Raw genomic sequence first — 25308 nt, forward strand, 5'->3', positions numbered from 1 at the left:
GGTTGCTTGATTGTTTTATGTTTTTTAGCCTTTTTGTAGTTATTTGAAATATGTTAGAGTTTTTTGGGTTTATTGAAATACTTGATTTTGAGGAAGTTCCTATTTAGAATGTATGAATTTTTTTGGCTTAAAATAAAAAATTTATATTCTAGTTATAGTGAGGATTATTTTTTTTTTCTTTTCTTACTGCTATATTTTGTGATATTTGTGTTAGGTAGTAGTAGGGATAGCTTTACTTTTATACGTTGAAACGAGGGTAGTGCATACTGGTGTTCATAAAGGTTTAATATTTTTATGGTTCTGATGTGTTAGGTTAACGAATTTATAACGTTTACAAGACTTTTTTTTGTTTTTATTTCAATACAGGCAGGGTTTTCTTAGTTTTCAGGATTTGTTTGGCATAGATTTTAGAGGTGTAATTGAGGGGATAGGACAGGGTGTCTCTGTTAATCTATTTGGCAATTTGGATACTGGGTAAATAAAATTAATATTTTGGTAGAATTTTTGCATTTCATTAGTTTATTTATTTATGGATTTGTGTGCCTGCAGCTGTAGTGTCTCTGCTGCAACTCTCAGTATCCATTCATGTTTGTGTGTGTTAGGCAGTCCACTCGTGTACCAGCGAGACCCCCCTGCAAGCGGCCGCAGAGCCGCTCCTTCGCTCTCCTGGGAATTCGGGGAGCGGCACGCGGCTCTGCGACGAAGCCTTGATCTTTGTCACTTGAAGGTGGCACCAGGGAGCCTCAGGAGCGGCCAAGGAGTTGCTGTAAGTGGGGGAACTACTAGTGAGGGGGACCAGGGTCCACTCGAGTTTTGGGAACGCCACCTCACCTCGCCTGCTCTTCAGCCAGGCAGACCCTGCCAGGAGGGCGTGGGCGAAGCGTGCGGCCCGAGGAGCCCGGCGTTCTCAGGAGAATAATGGTGAGCAGCAGAATTGCTGGGTTGTGGCTGCTGTGCGGCTGAGATCGTGCAGTGATGTTTGGTGTTCTCGATTGTAGCTGAGCACGGGACCACAGCCCGGTGACCATAGGACATTCCCCGCAGGCGAAGCAGCCTCCATTGCCAGGTGACGTGGATTCTCATCCCCAGATGCCAGAGAGATAAGTGGAGGGCTAAGGCCCACAGAGGGGGTGAAAGTGGGGTGCTGGGAGGGCCTTTTGAATGAGCTTTGGGAGTGGGGATGTGCAAGAAGCATCTCCTAAGGCCATCTAAAGGCAAAAAGTGTCTGTTTTGATCACAGTGCTGAGGTGCTCAGGGCAGAGCAGTTCTGGTGTGTGTCCTGTCACTTGTCTCTGGTGCACTCTGTGTTCTTTGGGTCTCTCGGTCCTTTCTTCTCCTCAAAAGCTCTCTCTCCCTGTCCTGTGTCATGGGTGTCTGCACGTATTTGTCCCACAACTGCTCTGCCCTGCTGCATAGCCTGTAATAGCACAAGTCCTGGGGACTTGGAATTTGTAATGCAGGGTGTAGTTGGGCTCTGGATTATATGGGGAGATTGACATAACATGTTTGGTGCTGTTAAGTTGTCCTGCAGCCATTTGACACTAGTCCTAACTTCCTTTCAGGTGCTGACAACTCCAATCAGTGGCAGAGAGCCCCAGTCCTGGGTGAGGGTGTTGCCATGATCAGGTCAGTCATTGTTTGCACTTGTAGGAGCAGCCTAAATGGTGACCGTGTTACAGCAGTGTTCTTTGCCTTTATTTTTAGAAGGTCCAGGCAGATAGCAGCAGTCAAGGCCCATTGTGCTAGGTGAGCAGTGGACCAAAGCAGTTGTTTTTGCTCAGCTTTTAGTTTTTGGTGGAACTATAAGCATCCACTGTTGTTTGTGTGCTTTAGGGAATCCACTCAGAGTACTCATACCTCTGTCTCCACCTGGCTGATGGACCGGGTTTCATGCACGTGTGGTCTTGCCAGAAGCATTACAGGACCCTGTGACAGAGCCTTCCAATTTTGCATTTCAAGGTCCCCTCCTGGTAACCCACAGGAATGGGCAAGGAGTTGCGGTGAGGCAGGGAAGAGGAGCGAGGGTACACTTAAGTTGCAGCAGTGCCATGTCACCTTGTCTGCCCTTAACCTAGGTGTACCTTGAGATGACTGTGTCAGAATCCAAGTACGCCTGAGGTGTGTGGCCCAAGACTTCTTGGGAGACGGTGAGTAGCAGAATTGTCAGGTTCTGGCCCATGTGCTGTTAAGGTAGTGCACTGACATTTGGTTTTCTTTCTCTTGGCAGAGCAAGAGATAACAACCTGGTGACAACTGGAACTTCCCAGACAGGCAGGAGGCCTCATTCTGCACCTGATGGGGATTTGCATCCCCAGATATGTGCAAGATAAGTGGAGGGCTACCACCCACAGAGGGGATGGAAGAGAGGTGCCGGGTTGGGACTCCCCAGGAGGGGTTTTTGAGTCAGTTTTGGAGATGGGGATGTCCAAGAATTGTCTCCTAAGGCCACCTAAAGGGAAAGTGTCTGTTTTGATCTCAGTGCTGAGGTGCTCAGGGCAGAGCAGTTCTGGTGTGTGTCCCGCCACTTGTCTCTGGTGCACTCTGTGTTCTTTGGGTCTCTCGGTCCTTTCTTCTCCTCAAAAGCTCTCTCTCCCTGTCCTGTGTCACGGGTGTCTGCACGTATTTGTCCCACAACTGCTCTGTCTTCTACATAGCCTGTAATAGCACAAGTCCTGGGGACTTGAAATTTGTAATGCAGGGTGTAGTTGGGCTCTAGATTGTATCAGGAGATTGCCTTAATATGTTTTGTGATGCTAATTTGTCCTGCAGCCTTTTGACACTAGTCCTAACTTCCTTTCAACTTGCTGACAACTCCAATCAGTGGCAGAGAGCCCCAGTCCTGGGTGAGGGTTTTCCCATGATCAGGTCAGTCATTGTTTGCATTTGCAGGGGCAGCCTAAATGGTGACTGTGTTACAGCAGTGTTCTTTGCCTTTATTTTTAGGAGGTCCAGACAGGTAGCAGCAGTCAAGGCCAAGTGTGCCAGGTGAGCAGTGGACAGAAACAGTTGGTTTTGCTCAGGTCTCAATTTTTGGTGCAATTCTAAGCATTCATTCTTGATTGTGTGCTTTAGGGAATCAACTCGGAGTGTGCATACCTCCGTTACCAACTGGCTGATGGACCAGGTTTCATGCACTTTGGATCTCGCTGGAAGCATTACAGGACCCTGTGATGGAGCTTTCCAATCCTGCATTTCAAGGTCCCATCCTGGTAGCCCTGAGGAACGGCCAAGGTGTTGCGGTGAGTCGGGGAGGAATGAGATTCCACTGGTGTTTCAGCAATGCCATGTCACCTTGTCTGCCCTTAACCCAGGTGTCCCCTGCGATGACGGTGTCAGAATCCAAGCACGCCTAAAGCGTGAGGGCCAAGAACCCGGGCATTCTGAGGAGGATGGTGAGTAGCAGATTTACCAGGTTTTGGCCGATGTGCTGTTCAGATTGTGCACTGATGTTTAGTTTTCTTTCCCTTGGCAGACCAAGAGGTGACAGCTGGAACTTACCAGACAGGGAGACGGCGTTCTTCTGCACCCAACAGGGATTTGCATCCCCAGATATGTGCAAGATAAGTGGAGGGTTATGACCCACAGAGAGGCGTGATAAGCGAGGTGCCAGGTTGGGACTCCCCAGGAGGGGTTTTTCAGTCAGTTTGGAATTGGGGATGTCCAAGAAGTGTCTCCTTAGACCATCTAAAGGTGAAAAGTGTCTGTTTTGACCTTAGTGCTGAGGCATGCAGGGCAGAGCAGTTCTGATGTGTGTCCTGTCACATGTCTCTGGTGTCCTCTGTGTTGTTTGGGTCTCTCGGTCCTTGCAGATATTCTTCTCATCAAGAGCTCTCTCTCCCTGTCCTGTCCCCTGGTTTGTCACATCCTGTCCTGTGTCACAGGTGTCTGCACGTATTTGTCCCACAGCTGCTCTGCCCTGCTGCACAGACTGTAATAGCACAAGTCCTGGGGACTTGGAATTTGTAATTTGCAGGGTGTAGTTGGGCTCTAGATTGTATCAGAAGATTGACATAACATGTTTGGTGCTGTTAAGTTGTCCTGCAGCCATTTGACACTAGTCCTAACTTCCTTTCAGATGCAGACAGTTCAGATCAGTGGCAGAGAGCCCCAGTCCTGGGTGAGGGTTTTCCCATGATCAGGTCAGTCATTGTTTGCACTTGCAGGAGCAGCCTAAATGGTGACCGTGTTACAGCAGTGTTCTTTGCCTTTATTTTTAGAAGGTCCAGGCAGATAGCAGCAGTCAAGGCCCATTGTGCTAGGTGAGCAGTGGACCAAAGCAGTTGTTTTTGCTCAGCTTTTAGTTTTTGGTGGAACTATAAGCATCCACTGTTGTTTGTGTGCTTTAGGGAATCCACTCAGAGTACTCATACCTCTGTCTCCACCTGGCTGATGGACCGGGTTTCATGCACGTGTGGTCTTGCCAGAAGCATTACAGGACCCTGTGACAGAGCCTTCCAATTTTGCATTTCAAGGTCCCCTCCTGGTAACCCACAGGAATGGCCAAGGAGTTGCGGTGAGGCAGGGAAGAGGAGCGAGGGTACACTTAAGTTGCAGCAATGCCATGTCACCTTGTCTGCCCTTAACCTAGGTGTGCCTTGAGATGACTGTGTCAGAATCCAAGCGTGCCTGAGGTGTGTGGCCCGATACTTCTTGGGAGACGGTGAGTAGCAGAATTGTCAGGTTCTGGCCCATGTGCTGTTAAGGTAGTGCACTGACATTTGGTTTTCTTTCTCTTGGCAGAGCAAGAGATAACAACCTGGTGACAACTGGAACTTCCCAGACAGGCAGGAGGCCTCATTCTGCACCTGATGGGGATTTGCATCCCCAGATATGTGCAAGATAAGTGGAGGGCTACCACCCACAGAGGGGATGGAAGAGAGGTGCCGGGTTGGGACTCCCCAGGAGGGGTTTTTGAGTCAGTTTTGGAGATGGGGATGTCCAAGAATTGTCTCCTAAGGCCACCTAAAGGGAAAGTGTCTGTTTTGATCAAAGTGCTGAGGTGTGCAGGGCAGAGAAGTTCTGGTGTGTGTCCTGTCACTTGTCTCTGGTGCACTCTGTGTTCTTTGGGTCTCTCGGTCCTTTCTTCTCCTCAAAAGCTCTCTCTCCCTGTCCTGTGTCACGGGTGTCTGCACGTATTTGTCCCACAACTGCTCTGCCCTGCTGCATAGCCTGTAATAGCACAAGTCCTGGGGACTTGACATTTGTTATGCAGGGTGTAGTTGGGCTCTGGATTATATGGGGAGATTGACATAATATGTTTGGTGCTGTTAAGTTGTCCTGCAGCCTTTTGACACTAGTCCTAACTTCCTTTCAGGTGCTGACAACTCCAATCAGTGGCAGAGAGCCCCAGTCCTGGGTGAGGGTTTTCCCATGATCAGGTCAGTCATTGTTTGCATTTGCAGGGGCAGCTTAAAGGGTGACCGTGTTACAGCAGTGTTCTTTGCCTTTATTTTTAGGAGCTCCAGGCAGTTAGCAGCAGTCAAGGCCAAGTGTGCCAGGTGAGCAGTGGACAAAAGCAGTTGTTCTTGCTCAGGTTTCAGGTTTTGGTGCAATTGTAAGCATCCATTGTTGTTTGTGTGCTTTAGGGAATCCACTCAGCGTATGCCAAGCCCTTGTCACCAACAGCTGATTGCCTGGATTTTCTGTGCTTGTGAGCTCTTGGGAAGTATTGCAGGACTCTGTGATGAAGCCTTGAAATTTTGTATTTCAAGATTGCATCAGGGTTGCCTTTGGCAATGGCTGAGAAGTTGCGGTGAGTCGCTGAGGTAGGGAGGGGGAGCCAAGGTCCACTCGTGTTTCAGCAATGCCGAGTCACTTTGTCTCTTCTTAACCCAGGCAGACTCTGCGATGACGGTGGCAGCCTCCGAGCCTGGCCAAAGTGTGTGACCCGAGCATTCTCTGGAGAATGGTGAGTAGCAGGATTGCTGGGTTTTGTCCATTGTGCAGCTAAGATCATGCAGTGATGTTTGGTGTTCTCGATTGTAGCTGAGCACGGGACCACAGCCCGGTGACCATTGGACATTCCCCGCAGGCGAGGCAGCCTCCATTGCCACGCGATGTGGATTCTCATCCCCAGATGCCAGAGAGATAAGTGGAGGGCTAAGGCCCACAGTGGGGGTGAAAGTGGGGTGCTGGGAGGGCCTTTTGAATCAGCTTTGGGGGCAGGGATGTGCAAGAAGTGTCCCCTTAGACCAGCTAAAGGGAAAGTGTCTGTTTTGATCACAGTGCTGAGGTGCTCAGGGCAGAGCAGTTCTGGTGTGTGTCCTGTCACTTGTCTCTGGTGCACTCTGTGTTCTTTGGGTCTCTCGGTCCTTTCTTCTCCTCAAAAGCTCTCTCTCCCTGTCCTGTGTCACGGGTGTCTGCACGTATTTGTCCCACAGCTGCTCTGCCCTGCTGCATAGCCTGTAATAGCACAAGTCCTGGGGACTTGAAATTTGTAATGCAGGGTGTAGTTGGGCTCTAGATTGTATCAGGAGATTGACGTAACATGTTTGGTGATGCTTAGTTGTCCTCCTTCTGCCAGCCCCTGAAGGACTCCCCCTTCCCCCCCAGATCTTCATTGGGAAATCCCCCTGACCCCTGCGACCCCCCAAAACGATCCCCCAGGGATCCACCTTGAACTCTCTGGGACCCCCTGAATAGTCCCCAGGGATCCCTGAGAATCCCCAGTGGCCCCCAGGACACCCTGGGCCGCCTCCCCAGACCCGCTGGGGCCCCTCCCGGTGTGACAATTGAGAGACCCCCTCAAGCACTCCATGCCCCCCTTCCGGAATCCATCTGGGACCTCCAACCCCCAGAGTGGCACCCCTGGGACCCCCACATCCCTTCCCGCCCTCCCCGAGAACCCTCAGAGCCTTCCCATAGTGGCAATAAAGGCTCAAAGCAGTTACAGAACCACTTCTACTGTGTCCAGTACCTGCAATGGGAACACTGGGAGGGACACTGGGAAAATCAGGAGGGAAGCGGGAACATTGGGTAGCACACTGGGAGGGAACTGGGGCAGCTGGGAGGACTCGGGGACTCCTGGAAGCGATCTGCCATGGAAAAGGAGACAAAGGGAGCTGATGTCATCCCAGAGCCACAGGATATTCCATACTGAGACCCCGGGGCCACCCAGGACCACGGCAAGGGCAGCCAGGCCAAGAGCCGGGGGCAGCTTTGGTGTGGGAGGCATCTGGCATCCCATTCGGAATTTCAGGAGGCCCAGTGGTGGGCACAGGGCCATGAGCACAGACAGCGGTCCTTTTACCTGGGAAAGAAAACTCGCCAGTCCAGGTTCCTGATGTCAGTTTGTAGGGCTCCCTTGGGACTCTCAGGGCAGCACAAGTTTGAGGCGGGGACAGCTTTGGTCTGGGATACGTTCTTTGATATTTGGATTTTGTGAAGTCAGGGGCCAGCTGAGGGCCAGGGGCACCTGGGCACATACTCTGGCCCTTTTCCATGGGAAAGAAAACTCACCAGTCCTGGTTCCTGATGTCAATTTGCAAGTTGTACTTGGGATCTTCAAGGCAACTCCTCATCGACATGAGGGCAGCTTGGGTCCACAACACCTCCTTCTTCATTCAGATTTTCAGGGGGCGGCCCTTCTTTCGGGGCCCCTGGCTCTTGGACTCTGTTGCTGGCCCTATTCTCTGTGAAACACGGCTCACCCTCTACACTTCCTGATGTTGGTTTCGAGGAGGTGCTTGTCTCTTCCAGGGCAGGCAGAACTCTTGCTGGCAGCAGTTTTGCTCCAGGATTAATCCTGTGCCATTCAGAACGAAAAGATGTTGAAAGTCACTTGGGGCCACAGACCTCGTGACCTGACCTCTGCCCTTTTTCCCTGTAAAACCAACCTCACCCTCCCTGTGTGTTGATGTCTGTTCACTCAAGGCGTGCTGCTCTCCAAGGGCTGCGGGAGTTTCTGGTGTCGGCAGGTGTGGTCTGTGAGAAATCATTCGCTGTTTGCAATTTTGGAAGCGCAATTCCTGTTTGGCCAGGGGAAAGACTGTTAATTATCTTTGAAATGAAAATCTGGCACCCCATTGTTTAAGGGTCTGGCAAGGGGCTGTGTAGGGGAGGGAACACCCCACAGGACCTTTCTTCACCTCATCCCTCACTCCTAGGTGTAGCAGCTCCCTGCGTGAGCAGCTGCTTTCAGTGCAGCTACCTGGGCACACCTGCCAGGAGCTATGGTCAGAACATCCAGCAGGGACCAGGGAGCAGCCGGACCCACCCAGGCACGGAGCATCCCTTGGAGAAAATGTCAAGGGAAGAGCCCTCTTGCCAAGGGGCAGCACCTGAGCAGGCCAGGCAGCATGTGGGGTTCCACGGGAGAGCTTTCAACTTTCCCCTTTTATTATGTCAGTCCTCCCCTAGAACCCCCAGACCTTCCACAGCACTCCCAGAAAAATGAGGGGTTATGGAGAGAAAAGGGGTTTCAAGTATGGGAAAAAGCTTCCTTTTCCGTCATTTCTTGCGTTCAAATAATGAGGAAACGCACTTCCCCTGCAATTTTAATGGTCTCATTTGAAAGAGTCCCTGCCTTTTCTATGCTGTTAGGGGTGCTAATTGACAGGGAATCCCCATATTCCATTTTTTTCCAGTTTAAATAGAGGGGGAAAACCTTGACAGTGTCGTTTATGGGTTTGAATTAAGAGTAACCATTTTTGTTGTCCTAAGGCTTAAATTGAGGGGGAAGCCCAGCTATCTCTCTTTCTTAAGGGTTTGGATTGAGGGGAAAATCCCTCTGTCTTCATCACTGGAGAGATTTAAAGTGAGGAAAGCCTCTCTTTTCCCAGTATTCAAGGGATTAAATGAAAGGGCAGAAGCCATTTATTTGCCACGGTATCCATTTCAGTGGAGGTAAATTCCCCATTTCCTCATTTTAAGGGATTCACTTGAAGGAGGCTCTTTTAAAATGATTTTTCAGCATTTAAAACTACCTTTCAGGGCACTTCTTTCTGTGCCCTAGGACTAAGTACCTCAGAGAAAGGCAAGCCTAGCACATACTTAACCTTTATGCTGCCCAGGAGCCTATTATTTTTCTTATTTATAATGTAGTTAGTCCTAATTAGTAACCCCAAGAAGAAGACTTAGACTGTTCATATAATTAGTATTTTTCTCCACCCTTAGTCTCATGTTGAGCACTACTTAGTAGTCACTGAGGAATAATTATGTAAGTTAACAGCAAATTACCCAATTTATCTAGATATGCTGCCTAAAAACAAAGTTTTATTTCTTACCAGTTTTTTTGCCCTTTCGCTCCAAGTAGTTGTAGAAAAAAGAGCTGTCATTTCCCTGAAGAGTTTCCTTCTATATCCAGCCCTTTATTCCCCTTGAATTCAAGCCAGAGGAGCCGAACAGCTGCAGCTGCTCTGAGGGCTTTTCTACTCGGTGGGGTTTGCCCCTTCCCTTTTCCTGGGTGCCACGGGAATGAGCGGCGGGCCCAATCAGGGTATATTAACCCCAGCCTTTGCCAAGGGGCTTCATTCCCTCAGCCATTTCACACTAGTCCTAACTTCCTTTCAGATGCAGACAGCTCAAATCTGTGGCAGAGAGCCCCAGTCCTGGGTGAGGGTGCTGCCATGATCAGGTCAGTCATTGTTTGCATTTGCAGGGGAAGCCTAAAGGGTGACCGTGTTAGAGCAGTGTTCTTTGCCTTTATTTTTAGGAGGTCCAGGCAGATAGCAGCAGTCAAGGCCCTGTGTGCCAGGTGAGCAGTGGACAGAAGGAGTTGTTCTTGCTCAGGTTTCAGGTTTTGGTGCAATTCTAAGCATCCACTCTTGGTTACTTTGTTTTATTTTAGGCAGTCATCTTGCAAGATGTCTCTGGTCCGGATGTCTGGATGTCCAAGGCCAGGTGGGTGCAAGCGTAAGGTCTGGGTGGGTGTGCTTTTCAGGTCAGGGGGATGTTGTTTTCACAGTATCTCAGTGTGGGTTGTTTTGCTTTGTTTTTTTGCAGGTGCTGTCGCTGCCCTAGCTGTGTGAAGGAACAGAGGCGAGCGGGTGAGTTGGCATTTTGGCACGGTGACTCACAGGTGACCCTTATGCAGCAGCATGCTAAGTGTGTACCTTTTTGTTTTTCAGGTATCCTCCAGGCAGCTTGTGGAGTCAAATTGAGACTTCAGGTGAGCCGGGGCAGCGGTGTGTCGGAGTTTCGGGGATTCCTCTTTTCGTGGGCACTAGTTGCATTTTCTGTTTTGTCTTAGGTACCCTGAGGAGGAACGTAGCTGAAGTTTGGAAACGGCAGCACCGAAGCTGATGCAGAGAACGTCTCGCCGTCCACATCCAACTGACATTGGATTCCATCCGGTTGTCTTGCAAAAGCCAAGTGCTGGGGCCAGTAGGTGGGAGATGGGGGGAAAACCTTTACTATCACAGGGGGCTATTTGATGTTAGCTTGGAGAATAGGCCCATAGTGGGATGGGCCCCTCGGGAGCAAAGGGAGAGGGTTTCTCCTCAGCCCCCCCAGAGTCTTCGCCCGGCAGGGCAGTTCCGATCCCTCTCTGGTTCTCGTGACGTTCGCATCGGCGGCCTTCTTTGACTCTTGACGTTGTCGTGGATCTTATCACCATAGGAGCCCGCCTTCATGTCTGGAGCTATAGCTACAGTCACCCTGTAGTCATTTCTTCCTTCTCTAGGCCTACTGAGCTTCTTAGGCTTCCTCTTAAGTGCTTTGGCACTAACATCTTGAAAGGAGTTGCATGTCATCATCAAGTGCTACTGCCCTAGGGCTTTCTTTTCTTTGGCATCATCAGCCCATGGCTCATCTTGGGCTAGGAATCTTGGGTCCATAAGGTGAAATTGCCAGGCAGTTTCCACTTGTGTCCGTGTCACGTTGTCTGTGTCCGTGTCACGTTGTCTGTGTCATAGGCCTTTGTTACATCTCCATGCTTTAGCAACATCATTTTGTGCCGTATTGGCCATATTTTGCTCACGTACCTTCCCGGATATCAATTATTCTGGCATTTTTACATATTCACTTTTTGGGTCCGGACGATGTACACGAGATGTTCTCATCCGTCTTCATTCTCAGTTTTGGTAGCCCTTCTCATGGACTTCCGTACGGAGCTTATTAGCCCCTCATCACCTGACCACAGTAGTTCCGTAGCATCTGCCTTCTCAAAGGATATAGGGCTCAAAAATTAGTCTTCTGGAGAATTATATCAAGTCCTCACTTATCTTGTATCTCTGTCAGCTTACGTTGTATGCACTTATGATGCACCTACCTGTGTCGGCTTCTATTGTATGTGCGTATGTTGCGCCTACCTATGTTAGCTTATATTGTTTGTGCTTACACTGTATGTACCTACGTTGGCTTATGTTGTTTGTGCTTATACTGTACGTACCTACGTTGGCTTATGTTGTTTGTGCTTATACTGTATGTACCTACGTTGCCTTATGTTGTTTGTGCTTATACTGTATGTACCTACGTTGGCTTATGTTGTATGCACCTCTGTTGTGGCAATTATGATCGGAGCTGCCTTGCCCAGGCAAGTAGTCACGCTCAGGTAGAGCAGTTATAAAGCTTTGCCGTTCATCTGTTCTCTACGGGGTTTGGGGTACAACACTGATGGGCCCAGAGTTGGTATAGCTCCTAGCTCTCAGATAGTCAGTCACTGACCGCCTCCCCTTGTCTCGTAGGTCCCCGGGTCCCTACAGAATTTCCTGGAATCTACCATGTGACATGGAGGTCCTGCAGTCAGAAGAAGCGTTTAAGCATATTCTTCAGTGCAGCGTTTCACGTAAGGGTGGCAGCCAGCGTGTCAGCAGAAGAATGTGTGAGAGTGTGACTGTCTGTGTCTGTCTGTGAGAGTTTGTGTGTGCTTGTGTCTGCAGCTGTGTGTGTGTGTGGAGCAGATACAACCTTGTGTGTATGGCCTTTGCCTTTCAGGGGGGGTTTTCATCAGGCAGGAGGATTTTTTGGGAGTCTCCGGAGCGAGTTGCCGTGAATGTGAGTTTGTGCGTAACGCGAAGGGGGCGTGCACGTCGGCGGAGCGTTTTGCGCCATTTTTGTTCCGGGTGCGTCATAACAATAAAAGCGTTGTGGACTTTTCTGAAATGGAGACACGGTTATATTGTGTCAATATGTATTTGGCTTGTAGTACATTATATTGTTCTGTCTTTGCAGTTGTTCCTGTCTTTTGATGTATTTTGCTGTATGTAAATTGGACTTGTACTTGTGTGCCTAGGTATGATGTATTCTTTGTTGTATTTGTCTCTGTACTTGCATTTGTATGCATTGTTTCCCTGTGTATTGCTGAAGTTTAAGGGAATAAAGATTAATCAGCCCTAATAATGATGCCTCTTACCCTCTGCCCTGCCCACCATTCATCTCCTGTCTTTCTTTGGTGTGGTTGAGTCCTATCATTTTCACCCTTTTTCTCCCTTTGCCTCTTACTTTCCTCCTTAGTATATTACTCACTTTATCCTTCCATGTGTAACTCTTTCTCTTTGTCTCTGGCTGTGTTTTCCTTTGTTTCCATTTCTAACACATCTCTATGTTTCTCTAACCCTATTTCCTTCTCACCCTATTTTCTTCCATTCCTCTACATGTATTTCCCCATGTCTCTATGTCTGTCTCTTTCAATCTAGGTTTCACTATGTTTTCTTCTTTTTTTTTTCTTTGTCAGCCTTTGTCTTTCTAACACTTGCTATCATTGTATTTGTCTCTGACCCTTTTTCCTTTTCTGTCCAACTTTAACTTTTTTGTCTAACTCTCTATTTCTTTCTCTCTTGAACCCTACCTTGTGTTCAGTCTCTCCATTTGTTTTCCTGTAGGTTTTCAGCTCTATTTCTTCTTTTTCTTGTCTCTCTATTTGCTTTTCTCTTTCATTTCAAGTGCTTCCTTTTCTGTTTGTCTTTCACTCTTTTTCTCTTTACCCCACCTTTCTTTCCTCTTTCTCTGCCTTTCTCTTTCTAATCTGACTTTTTTGGTTTTTCTTTTTATCTCTGACTCTTATTTTTCTTGCTCTGTTTTCTTCTTACTCTCTCCTCTTCATTTTTTTTTTCTCACTCTCTCCTCTTTCTTCTCACTCTCTCCTCTTTCTTCTTCTTCTTCCTCCCTTCTCTTTTTCTTCCTCTTACTCTCTCCTCCTCTCTCCTCTTCTTCTTCCTCTTAGGCTAAATACTTGTATCAGACATTTTATACAGAAGTGAATACATTAAAAGAGAAAGGAAAAGAAAATAACTGGTAATATATTTCAAAAGTCAAACCAGTATTTAATTTCTGCATCAAGTATTGCAATCAAAGACACCTAAAAGATTCACCTTTCCATAAAATCAAGGTTTTAGTTATTGAGATGGTGGTTTACTTATTTAGGTGGTTGTTTTTTGTCCTTCTAACAGCTTGTATTTTTAACTGTTCAGTCCATCAGCAGACAGACACCCTGTCCATCTTAACATAGGCTAAGATGGCCATAAAAATAGTGCAGGTGATGACATTGGTTAGCAACCTTTTCTTCTTCATCATCATCATCTCACATTAACAAAGAGAGACGAAAGGCACAAGGAATTCAAATTATTAGCTTTGAGAACTGAAATAAAAATCTTCTTTCCACAATTAGCCTACATATAGTGGCATTAGAAATACCACTTTAAGTTCTGAAAGTACTGGAAGGAATTTATACCCAAAGGATCCTAATTCTTTGGTAAGTCAAAGCTGCCATTTGTACCTGTGAACAGTATCACTTGGAGAAAATGCAACACTTAGGAAGAGTTTTAATTGTTTTTTTCATTACTTGACTCTGTCATTTTTTTCTGAAGTTTTTACAGCTTCTTGCATTCAAATGAAGGAAGATTAAGGCTGGATGGTTAAGGTTGTAATGCAGCATTTCAAAGTAATATTAGTGAAGATGTACTAGAAACTGCATTGCTTAGAAACCTATTATTTCAATAATCCTTTCTCAGAACTTCACAAAGGTCCTTTTATTGTGTCTCTGATAAATAAAATGTGATTTCTATTTAGAAAGAATTAAGGTAGTGAAGACTAACTAGAGAAGAACATGCAACCTTATAGATACTGAGGCAAAAAATAAAGCAAAATGGTTAGTTGCTGGTTCCAACTGGTATTTTTAAGTCTGTACGGCTAAGCATCTCTATCTTATATTTGTGATCTTTCTGCAATTTTGTATTTATGGGGTTTATGCCTGTTCAGAGTAATTAGTGTTGTTTACATTAGAACAAATACTGAAATACAAAAAATGAAAAGTTATTGGCAAATGGGATACAGAGTAGCAAATCTGGAAATTAGACGCTGCTGATATTTATCTGTAATGAAATTTGGCATAGGACCAGCAATAGCCAGAAGTAGGTAGAATATCCTGTGATACAGCATCTGAAATTCATCAAAACCCCCCTCCAAATTACCTTCAGTATTGTAAAAGTTTCCATTCTTTTTATTATTTGTACTTTATTAGAGGCATCTTGTCAGTACTACTTTTTCTTAGCCTTATCCGGAGATGCTTTCTTATGTCTGACTCCTGAAAGCCTCTGTGCAGAACCAGAGTTCTGCAGAGCTTTTTCCCCTGTATTCCTTCCCTTTTCTGTCTTCCCAAAAGCTTTTGGGATTTTGGCTTTTACACCATAATTTACTTAATTGCCTTTTCGTGTCAGATAATTCTTATGCATATAACATCTCATTTTTAACTACCTGCTTGGTATTGCTACAACATCAAAGAATTTATAAAATTATTCTTTGTTCTCTTATTAGATTTTTTGCTTTGTCCTTACAGAATCTTCTCTGATAAATAGAAGTGGTAGTGCTTTTTATTTACCGCCTTAATTTCCTGCAGTAAAAAAAACACTCTATGTTCATTAATCATTCAATGACAAAGGATATTCTGTATTGGAGCCAAAATTGTATACATTTCTAAGCAACTACAGCATTTTGCTTTATTTTCTTAAATCTGTTTCAGAACTTTGATCAAATTGCACTCTCCAATTGTTTTCCAAAGGGTGTAATAAGAGAAAAAAAATAACCATTTTTATAACGAAATTTCAAGCAAATAAAATCCTTAAAGGAAATTTGATTCTGTAAATGAGGACTAGGAAGAGGAAGGTCATAAGAAGTTACATCATCGGAGTTTAACCATCCCCTTAGCACACTGATCTAAAACAGGAAAAGCGTATGAAAAACTGCAGAGGTGTCTTCTGAGAAGGTAATATGCACATTTCACATACTTCTTGTTCTGTATCTTTCTTCTAAACAGTGATTAAAGCAGCTCCCAGTACAGATCTGTAACAAATTCATGAGCAAATCTGATAAAACGTGTCTTTGAGTAAACTGTGAACCTAACCTGACAACTAAGATAAATAGTTTGTCAGTTGATCTAACCACACCATTCTTTTCTCCTGTATCTGGTTTCTTTTCTTCAGAATTAACCCAGTACTTTCTCCCCCATCGTGCTTTACAAACAACCTCCCTATCTGCTTTTTGTGCCCTATGAAGCCAAGAGGAGCAGTGATGCACAGGAACACTGAAACTCCAATGTCTGGTCAACTAAATCTGGATGATGCTCTTTAGGAGCAGCAGAATGATTTTTCTAACTGCAAAAACTGTTATAATACCACTTATTTAAACTTGATTTCCTGTTCACTTGTGAATTGATTATTTGACCTTAAATTGTTATGTTTTTTTTGACCATAAAGCCAGTTCTGATTTGCTGAGTTGATGCCGTAGAAAATACTTATATTTACGTGGTTCAGCTGTTCGCAGGTAAAGTTGCATGATTCAATAGCCACTGGACATGCTGAGTTCTGACTGGCGTGTTAAAATTTTTCTAATATGTGGGAACTCAAAATGTCTCTCAGACATTTTTAGAGGTTCCAGGCCTTGGTCAGAGGCATTCTAGACCCTGGCAGACAGCTGAAAAACAGCTGTGATTTTGAGTTTGAGCCATGGAATGAATTGCCAACTTTGGAGGTGGAACAAGCAATCACAAAAGGTTAGATAGTATAGTAAAAGTAGTTACAAAGTAGAGGGGAAATTTTTTTAGTATTGTACAGGGGGGTTTTCACTTTGTAGGTGGGGGTCAGAAGTTCTAAGATGGAGGAAAGTGGGCTGATCCTGTTCTTCCTCCTTCTTTTTCCTTACCTCCATGTTCTTGGTGATGTTGGCACTCACAGATCGGTTTAGAGTAGAAAAACACTTGGCAACTAGGTAGTAGGTATTGGGGAATAATTGTAAACATGTTATACGTAATATATCTTATAAAAGATAGCAGCAGCCCTGGGCGGAGAGGGAGACGAAGAAGGCAGCAGATCGAGAGGATGTCAGGGGGTGTGTGTGCCTCTACCCAGGCCGCTGATCAAACAGCCGCAGTCCAAGAACATAATCTGTTAGATAACTAGCGATAAACTGCCTTGAGACCGAACAGCTAAAGCCTGCGGAGTTTTTCTTTGGAAGCACAGGTGGGAGGAGGAATTTCACCACCACATGAGACCCCAGAGCAAGGCCGGGGTTCTCACAGTAATAAAGATGCACCCTTTGTTTATCCACCTTTGTCATTTATACATCCAGCTGTGAAGCTCTCCAGCTTTGCAGTGCTGTTTACTAGGACAATTGAATACCATAACTTCCCAAATTTTGTGTACGTGACCAATCAATATGCAGATTTTATAGCCATAATTTCACACACAGATAATTTGTTAATCGGGCTGCACGCTAAGCTGAGGAAAGCAACACAGCAAATAGTTTTTGCTTTTTTGATAGTTTCTGCCATGTTGAGCTCCCATTCTGTCCATTGGTAATGATTGTACCTCTCATGGGAGGAAATCTGATGGACAAACATACAAAACAATCCACTATTTGGCATAGAGGGAACTAACAACAATAACAGAAGTTTAATATTTTGCTTTCTTTGTCACCTAAGGGTGTGAAAGGTATTCTAGTTCATTGAGTTTATATTCTGCCGCTGATCTTTAGCTGAGGGACACAAAGATATATGTGTTATGCGTGTTTGCATATTTATGTGTTTATATATGCATGTAGATATAGACATATAAAAACACATAAATACACACAGGTGGGGGTGTATGTATATGTATGTATTTATATATATATATGCCTGAGGTCATATGTGTGTGGGATTCAGTTTGTGTTCTGTTAAACCCAGCCCTCTGTGTGTGTGTGTTTGCACCTCGTCCACAGGAGCTGGTTACAGTGCTGGCTATTGAACTGTTGTTGTTTTCAAGCTGTAATTTATTTGGTAATGATATACAATGTTTCACAGTGATAAGGAGTCAATAATGAATATGTTATGCTTTAACATCATAAAGACATCCTTAGGAAAAAGTCCCTGTCTTTCTCCAACAGTGATCCATATGGTGTGCTACTAAAAGGAGAAGATCTCTGAGTGAACAAATGTGAAATAATACAGACTTAATCTTTATTGCTCTTTTCCTATCAAGATAGCCTTTGTTGTCTGGCCTATGAAGACACTGCAAGACTACTCACTCATACAGCATTGTTGTATTGTTCACTTTTATTTTCTCTAAAGCAGACCGGGGTTGTTTTTTTCTTTTTCCTTTGCATATGTCTTAAGAAGTTGACCTTTAGCTTTACTAATGCAATTAATAGTTTTTGCTTCCTATCTCCTATAAATGATGTTGGTGAAATAGGTCACCTGATTTCATGTTCTAGTAGGTACAGTCAGAGAAAATTCTGGATATGTAAATTATCATATTTAATTAGCATTATTTCTATCCTCTTTATTACACATTTTGCAATACTATTGATTGTTGGACCTAGAGTATCTTTTGTCCTCAAGCCACACACCTAGAAGTCACCTAAATCTTCATTTTTTCTGAGGATAATTCAGCTTGGAATAATTTTTTTAAATCTAGATTAAGAGTAAATAATTTAAATGGAAGTTTTGACAGGACCACACGTATAAGGTTTTGAAGTATTTCAAGACTACGAAAAATTGCTACCCTGTCATCTGACTTTTTAGTCTTTATCTAAGACATAAACCACATGTTTGTTTGATGTTTGATTTTTTGTCATAAAAGGAGTAGGTGCTTTATCAATAGACTTTATTTTAATCAATACTGCCTCGATTATTCCCTACATGAATCCAATTTTTATTTCTACTGTCTAGAGTGGGAAAATATGAGAAAGAATTCCCCACATCAAATCCATCTGCATCATCTCAGAGGCTGCCTTCAGTAGCTTAAACATGACTAAACCCCTCCCACTGTTACACTGGAAAGAGTCTTGATGACTCAAAACTTTAAAAAAACCTTGTCGTTTTCACTCCATTTAAATGTGTCACTTTTAATAGCAAAACAAGTAGAGAAATTCCAATGTGAACTCATTTTAGAGCAATGACCAAGTATTATGAATATTTGACTGTATTTAATCTTTCAGCTCCTTTTCTTATTGCATCCTTAACCCTACTCCTGAAGGGACTTGGATTTAAATACAGTAGAATTTCCAGTGTTGAGCAAATCTCTGGTTTCATACCTGAAGATCTCCTTAGTTCAAAAATCCACTTTGTAATTAATTTTATTTATGCTGTGCAACTCTGCTTTCCCAGATATTAAAAAGCATATTGGCAAAGAATATGACATTATTTCTTGAATAAAATGACAGGAAGTAATGCAGCAAGATTTTCTGCCTTGAGAGTCACCTGACTTCTCCATTCAGTGACTTTATATTCCTATTCAGGGATTATTATACCTAAGAGATCCAGAGTATAGCCAAGAGAATAGTAATAGAGAAGTTCTAACTGTAATGCTGATTTTCTACTGTTTGTTACTATTTCCTCACCCATAAAAGGCACTTGTAATTAATTTTCTGTTCCCTAGGACCACCTGTAGAAGTAAACTTCACTATTGGTGATGAGATTTAAACACGAAGAAAAAAAGCTGGGTAAGTATGAAGTTGTTAAACTTGCTGTCACGAGACTGTATTGTTGAAGACTGTTACAGGGATGATGGGAGTCTGGGATAAGTTTAGCTATGAAAACTTAGTTCCATTTCATCAAGGAGGCTTAAAAGAAGACCCAAATTGGGTTGTATTTTTTTGCTGTTGTTGTTGGATTTTTTTTGTTTTTTTTTTTTTTTTAACTGAATATTTTTGGAAAAAATATGAAGTAGTTATCTCTGACATTTCTATTGACAGGTGGCTAAGACATGTCTGGGGAATCGTAATGATTCAACATCTCGTTTGGAAGCAGCAGAAACAGAGACAAGCTTTCAGGTATTCTCTTCCAGAGTAATTTTTGGGGTTTTACTAAAAGGTCTCATGAGATTCAGTTACTTAAAGTAGACTTACACATTCTTCACCAAGTTCTGTCTCAAAAGAGAAGACTACTTAATTCAGACTTTGACTGTGTCTGATTGTAATTGATCTGTTCAAAATTATTTCTGGCTGGTAACAATTTGCAAACTATTAAATATTTGGAAAGCTGGTAGTCAAATTACTTAATTTGACAGTGTCATGTGTATAGCCCTGGAAGCAGGAGTAAGGAGAGTTTTCCAAAATAATTAAATATTAAATACCTATGTGGTTGTTTATATATATATATATAATATGCAGTGATATGAAGCTGTATGTAGCATCAGACTTGTATGGTTTTGCACTTAGAGATCAGGACCCTTTTCTAGGGACAATTCCAATTTTAACAGACTTTTTTATTTCTGTTTATGTATATATGTATTCTATACACCATATTTTTACCTTTACAGAAGTTTCGCAGCCCTCCATGGACTAAACCTGAAGATGAAAAATCACCTGAAGAAAAAGAGAAAAAATACAAAGAATCAGTTAGTACACCAGAATAAAAACTCTAAATGCTACTAACCTACATTGAAAAATGCCAATCACTTCCATTTTCATGTTCTGCTAGCACAAAGGCACGAAATGTCCCAGGTTTCTAAAGCATGCATTTTTCACTATTTTATGAATGTCTGTAAATTAGTCTATAACAGACCAGTTAGTACCTTCCAGCAATAATCCAAAATTGATGTTTGAAGAAGTGCTTTGTAATGCAGTCCAGTTTTTGAACTCTTGTTCTACCTTATCAGTAATTGTATACTATAAATTACCCATTTCGTAAACAACAGTCATTCTCAAGTATATTTCTCACTGTTTTATTTCATGTAATTTTGTGGCAGATTAGTTCTAATATTAAGAGGCAGTCAGTGTGGAGGGGGGAAGATATCTGTGTAACCATATTTGAAGTACAATCCTTAAGTGCAACTGCAAAAAGACAACTGTGTGTGGGGGGGGTCCATGTATGCTTACCTTTTAGTAATTCCATCTCAAATCTAATTACTTACACAATAAAATATGCTTATTTTCTTCTTTCTTTCCTCAGTGCTATCTTAACTAGTTCATTTTTGAACACTGAAAAGCTGACAGAATTGGATTTTAAGGGATGGAGATGGAGAGAATCATTACTTTAAGGATTCAAGCAAAAAAAATGTGCAGGTGGTACTGAGTTACAGTGTCATAGCTTGGATGGCAGCCGTGGGAAGTCGGTTTCATCCCTTGTGTTTGTGCTGATCTCGACGGGATGGAATACACTTCCAAGGGGAAAGCCCTGTTTGGTCCACTACAGTTGGCCTTTGATCCCTCCATCGGGGAGGACTGATTGGAATCAGCTCTGTCACTCATGGATTCTTTCAGTTTCTCCTTAGTCACACTATGACAAGAAAGCAGAAAAGAAAGGGAGAAGAGAGAATGTTTTTCTTTTTTGGGTGCATGTCATTATTGGTCTAATTTAAGAATTCATATGCCATATCTTTTTGAGATGCACATCTTTCAGGAATGGTTGGAATAGTAAACTGCCTGATGCAATGCTATCTATCCCTAGCAAGAATTGTCTTAAGCATTTGTAACTTGTAAACTTCCACCTTGGTCTTAATGCACACCTCAGCACATTTTCAACTAGATTTGAAGTAGTTATAATAATTTACTTTGTCTTGCTTTGTATCAGTTTAAAAGCAAATAGACAAATCTTTAACTTAGTGATGCTCTGTCTTCAGTTTTAGCATTTAAGACTTTACCTCTCCTTCAACAGTCTCCTTCAATACCTCCTTGTCCTTGCTGGTGTGAAAAATGCATATTTTATGATTGGCTTTTCGCAAAGGCTATAATGAATATTCTATGTGTAATGTTAGAACGTTATGCTGTGTTAATTCACTTAAGTAGTGTGTTAAATACAGTTTTAGGTTCTAACCTAATGTTAAAATAGAGACTATGTATGTGGGGAAGTTTTTTTTTAGGAATGAGATACTTACTTCAAAGAACACCTAAATCTTCCAAAGCAGAGGAATTTATGGCTTTTATCAGAAGAAGTTAATTTCTTCAGGCCTTACTCAGACTCAAAGATGCCAGGGGATTAAAGGAAACAATTAACATACAACAAACAGAGTTTCTTGTTTAAAATAGAATGCATTCGTAACCATAAAAGATATATAAATATGCAACAAGTATATTAGTTTAAGGGTGATTCCTTTATTCACAAGTCATGCTTTTCGTAACTTAATGTCCGAGAACATCCGGACGTCCGTAATTCTTTACTTTTTTTATTGTCTTGTAATTGTCCTAACTGTAAACTTTAGTACTCTAGTGATATTATTATTTTTATAACCATTTTATTATTATTAAACTTTTAAACTTTTAAAAACCAAGTGATTAGTGTTTTTCACACTGGTATGAGTAATCTTTCACCCTGACATTTTGTATGTGCTCCTCTACTCAAAGATAGATAGTTGCAGTTTCTCTGCCTTTTTTAAAACTAAAAAACCTCATGAGCTGACCAAATGATGACAAAGTACAGCTTAAGACTATCCATGTTAAGAGCCAAAAGACACGAAATCGTGGCTATGAAATTAATCGGGTAAGAGATATGTGGCTCTTTGCATTTGATCCTAAATCTTGCTGAAGACAGTCTGCTTTCTTTCAAAATTTTCAGTGGGCAAGACACTTGTGGTTTTGTCATATCTACAGCTGGCATTAATTTCTAGTGATGCTAAAAGCAGCATTTCTTTGCATGTGACAGACCTTAACTGAGAAGGTCACTGGAACTCTGTTTCAGTCACCTGTCAAGAAAGGATCTGCACTGCGCAGTGGTTGAAGCCCTCCAGCAGGACGAAAGCCAACGAGCACAATGCTTCCTGTAGCTTTAGAAAGAAGCCTTTGTCAGCAGGATCCCCTTCATCAGGCAGCCTGGAGTAGATACTATCCACAGGGCTCCTTGGCTGCCTTGGTCACGGGTTCTTGCCTACAGGCTTTGGACTTGCTCGTGGCTGTACTTCAAACACGGCTCCTCACGTGGAATCCACTTCTTGGTGCAGAGGACAATCCCTCCATCTCCCCTTCCTCCCCTGTATCTTCTGACCAGGCTGGAGCTCTCAGTAGTGACACTGCAGTCATGGGATTCATCCCACCACATCCCAGAGATGCAAAAGGCCGTAACTTTCCTGCAGCACAGCGGCTTCCAGCTCCTCCTGTTTCTTGCCCGTGCTGCAGGTGTTGATGGAAGGCGCCTCAGCCTGCCTGTCAGCCGTGTCACCTTCCCAGAGGAACACCCCTTTTCTTCCTTTCTCACAATTTTCTGGTGTTTTCCCGCCAGCTTTTATTCCCTTGGCTTTCCTGACAAAGCCAACCCTAGACTTGCCTTGGCCTCTTACCACTCCCTGGCACTTCACTGCCTTGCATGCCCATCTCCCGCCTTGGATAAATGAGGTTTTTGTTTTAAATTGGTAACTATTTTTATATTAAGAGTTAATAATGTAAGGGCTTTTTAATTATATGGATTATTTGTAATGTTTTTTATTGGTATATTAAGTAAGTAGGTAAAAAATGGATTTTTTTGAGAAGTGCTAGATAAATACAAAGTATTTAAACTTGAAACTTTAGTGAAAGTTACTTAAATGTTTGTTTTAGGTTGGTTAATTGGTAAAGTGATATAATTAAAAGTAAATAAAGTAAATAGAGTAGAAGTATAATATTTGATAGAATTTTATACTTTGAAAGTTATTAAATAAGATTTTTATAATATTGATTTTTATATTTATAAAGAAACCTAAAGTTTATATATTTTGGTGGGTGCAGTACAAGACGTCAGGTGTAAGTTGCAATTCTTGCATAATCTACATTTGTATTTACATAGTGTAATATATCTGTGTATTTACATTGGTGTTTTGTGGAGTGGTGAGTGTGTTTTTTGTGTGATCTGGTTTTATGTTCCTTATTGAAATTTACTTGGGTTTTTGTACTTGTTGAGATATAAGTAAACTTTATGTTTTGATATAAGAAATAAGTATTGTTAAGTTTTGTTTTATAAAATTGTATAGACTTGCAAGATAATGGTATAAGTTGTTATAATTTTTCAGTTATAAGCATGAAGAAATATAAGAATAAAATAATGTATGTAGTAAAGAAGAAATTGATAATAATTAGGAATTACTTAGATAATATCTATAATTAGTAACATAGGTGAAATTATATCATTAGTAAGTATTAAAAGATGGTACATTATTTTAGAGTTTTTAACAATTGATAAATGTTAAATTAGTAGTAAGTTAAATAATTATGTGTGGATAATGATTTTTTAAGTTTAAAATAATAAGTTTATTTGTTATATTGATAAAGTTAAATTGTTAAGTTAAAATTATTTGAATTTTATTTTTGACGTAGAAAATATTTGGGTTTCCTGTTAATTATTTTATTTAGGTAGATATAGGGTTAGGTTATAGTTTAAATTTTAATTGGTGTATGTTACTTAATATATTTTTATATAATGTTTTTAAAAATAGTAGTTAAGAGTAAAAATGTTAGGATTAAAGATGAATCACATTATTTAATAATTGGATTTTTTAGAAGTGTTTTTAGAATATATTTGAATATAGTAAACTTTTTTTTAAAGATTTGAAAGTGGTTATGGACAGGATTGTGAGTTTGGATTTGGATATTGAGAGTGTGAAGGTGGAGGAAATGTATGAGAGAGCGATTACTTAGTGTGAAACTTAGAAAAAGAAATTAATGTTGTAGTTGAGTTTTATATTGAAGTGATTTTGTAATAATAACTGAGGAAAGTGATCAGATTAACAGTTTGGAGGAGGTTTTTAATGAAATATATTTTTTTTAGTCTTGAAAAATATTTAAAACTATGAGATAAATTTAGGTTAAATTATAGAGTTAGTGTAGAGATTAGTTAGAGAGTTAACTTGTTTTAAGAGCTGTAAAAGTAGAGAAAAAAAAAGTAGGAATTAGAAATTTTATGTAAGAGTAGAGATTGTAATGAAGAACAGAATTTTTGATGAAATTGATGATACAATACACTGTATTTTTTTTACTTCTGAATAGGTGTTTGGTAGTGTTTTCTTTTAGTTGTTTTAATTTGAGTTGTTTTATTTTTTTTAAGAATATTAACCATATACTGTATAGTTTAGAGAAGTGATTTTTAATAAAACTTAGGATAGGTTATATTAAATAACATTTAAATTTAGATTGAATGAATTTTGATAGTAAGGAATAATAAACTTAATTTTAATAGATAAAAAGAAACTTAATGTATTTATTTAAATGTATTGACATTTAATTTTGTTTGATTTTATTAACACTTAACATATTGAATGTTGTTATTTATAAATATTGAAGGTATTTTAAGTCTTTTGGTTTTGGAGACATTTTAGCTTGTTGAGTTAAGATTATTACTTATATCTTTACAGGGTGGTTTTATTTATTGGGAAATATGTTTCTCAGTAATAGATTTTTATTTATGTTACATTTTAAATGGTACTAATTTGTGTAGTGGGTTTTGTTAAATGTAGGATATTGATGAGATTGTTTTATATTTTTTGTGGGCTTGGACAAATATTTATCTATACAGTTAGGCTTTTCTATATTTGAAGTAAGTTTTGATGGGGTTTTTTTTTAAGAGTTATTGATTTAGAATTTTAAGAATATTTGGTGTTTGGAATAAATAAAATCGGGGGTTTTTTGGATACGGTCGAGCTGTATTTTTAGTGTTAGCAAGGACTAGTTTTGGTACGTTATTTTGATTTTTTTTGTTTGCTTACGGGGAGGGTCTCCTGTTAGATGTGGAAGCCTGAGACTGGCACAAGGACTTTTTATCTAATGCTTGATGAGTCTGTTTTATGGGGAGGAGGTGTTATTTTAAGTTTTATAAAATACACTGAGAATTAGTTAAAATCATGGAAGAAACATTATGGTAATTAAAGGGTGCTACGTTTGAAGAGCTATAAATCTTTTTAAATACCTGCTTGATGTAAGGTGAGCTTAATCTCCTTTTTCTGCCCCAGAAAGCATCGGGCACGTCCACATCGATGGCACCACCTCTGCCCACTGCTC

The 25308-nt window shown here is 41.7% G+C and overlaps 1 long non-coding RNA gene and 1 pseudogene across 2 annotated transcripts in view; one reads left to right on the top strand and one right to left on the bottom strand.

The window, feature by feature from the left end:
• Window positions 1-331: 331 nt before the first annotated feature.
• The window catches only part of LOC144248671 (uncharacterized), a 28256-nt pseudogene continuing 3279 nt past the window's right edge, over window positions 332-25308 (bottom strand). The window contains exons 4-6 of the transcript XR_014953490.1: window positions 9225-25308; window positions 7836-7967; window positions 332-7744 (exon numbers count right to left, since the gene is read on the bottom strand). The product of XR_014953490.1 is annotated as an uncharacterized LOC144248671 (transcript). The remainder of the gene's footprint in view (window positions 7745-7835; window positions 7968-9224) is intronic.
• LOC144248676 (uncharacterized) lies at window positions 4059-12279 on the top strand. The gene is made up of 5 exons (XR_014953491.1): window positions 4059-4139; window positions 5457-5498; window positions 5586-5752; window positions 5836-5908; window positions 5986-12279. It is a non-coding gene; the product is annotated as an uncharacterized LOC144248676 (long non-coding RNA).

Source organism: Lonchura striata, chromosome 3 (assembly GCF_050655825.1).
Source record: "Lonchura striata isolate lonStrDom1 chromosome 3, ASM5065582v1, whole genome shotgun sequence".
NCBI lineage: Eukaryota > Metazoa > Chordata > Aves > Passeriformes > Estrildidae > Lonchura > Lonchura striata.